At 41.5% G+C, this 1,133-nt stretch overlaps 1 protein-coding gene across 1 annotated transcript in view; it reads right to left on the reverse strand.

Moving 5' to 3' along the window:
• LOC101849439 (frizzled-5) overlaps positions 1-1,133 on the reverse strand; it is a 42,932-nt gene that overhangs the window by 6,149 nt on the left and 35,650 nt on the right. The gene's annotated exons all lie outside the window — the stretch shown is intronic.

Consider the following 1,133-nt stretch of genomic DNA (forward strand, 5'->3'; position numbering starts at 1 on the left):
CTCTCTCTCTCTCTCTCTCTCTCTCTCTCTCTCTCTCTCACACACACACACACACACACACACACACACACTCTCTCTCTCTCTCTCTCTCTCTCAAATTTCCCACAGTTGAGTACATAAAAAATAATTGTGCGTTCAACATTTCCTTTTGAAAAACAAACAAACACCCACAAATAAAAGCGTTCAAAGGTAGAAGAAAAGAAATAGCAGCTCAACTCTGTAACCAGTAAACAATTTTTTTAAAAAATAGGACAACTAAGAAGAACTATATTATTATACATGTAATATTAAATAGAACACCGAAGAACCACCCTAAATATGAGTAACGTCTTCGGTATAAGATAACGCCCGGGAAATCGAGGAAAGTTGGCGCAAATTGTTTTATCACAGCTCTGGATAAGAAAGAGGGCTGTGGCGAAAGTCGTCGTGTTTACATTATTATCAGACAGCTGATATCAAACATAAATTTGACGTCGCGTGGGTAATGTAATCCAATGGGCCGATGATATCCTGATAATAGAGCAAACCATGATCAAGTGGTTCCCACAGGCTAGTGTACCTGATCCCACAGTAAGAGATCAAATTTTTAATTTGATCTCCTTCACAAGGTTCAAGGTGTGTACGTAATGTAGATAATATACTACGTTCTTAATACTGTAAATATAGGCGTTGTTGTAGAGTGTTGTTGCGTTACTGTGGTTGTTCTTGCTAAAGTGTTGTGGCTGTAGTTGTTATTAATGCTGTTGTTGTTGTTGTTGTTGTTGTTGTTGTTGTTGTTGATGCTGCTGTTGATGCTGTTGTTGGTGGTGGTGTTTGCTGTTGTAGCTGCTGATATTCATACTGTTACTGCTGCTGCTGCTGCTGCTGCTGCTGCTGCTGCGGTTGTTGTTGTCGCCGTTGCTGGCGTTGTCGTGAGGCAAGGTTTTGCGACTTTCGAACATGGCAAAGGCCAAAGATTTCACCTGCTACGACGGCGTGTAGTCTCAGCTGAGGCCGCTTACAACATGAACGGATTTCTTGTGTGTTGTCCCGTACCGCTTTTTTCTTCCAAAGTACACGCAATGTACAGTATCGTACAGTTGTTATTGTCCGGGATCATGTGCATATGTCAGAATGAGAGAGAGGAAGCCTGA

The sequence above is a fragment of the Aplysia californica genome, unplaced genomic scaffold, assembly GCF_000002075.1.
Source record: "Aplysia californica isolate F4 #8 unplaced genomic scaffold, AplCal3.0 scaffold00058, whole genome shotgun sequence".
NCBI lineage: Eukaryota > Metazoa > Mollusca > Gastropoda > Aplysiida > Aplysiidae > Aplysia > Aplysia californica.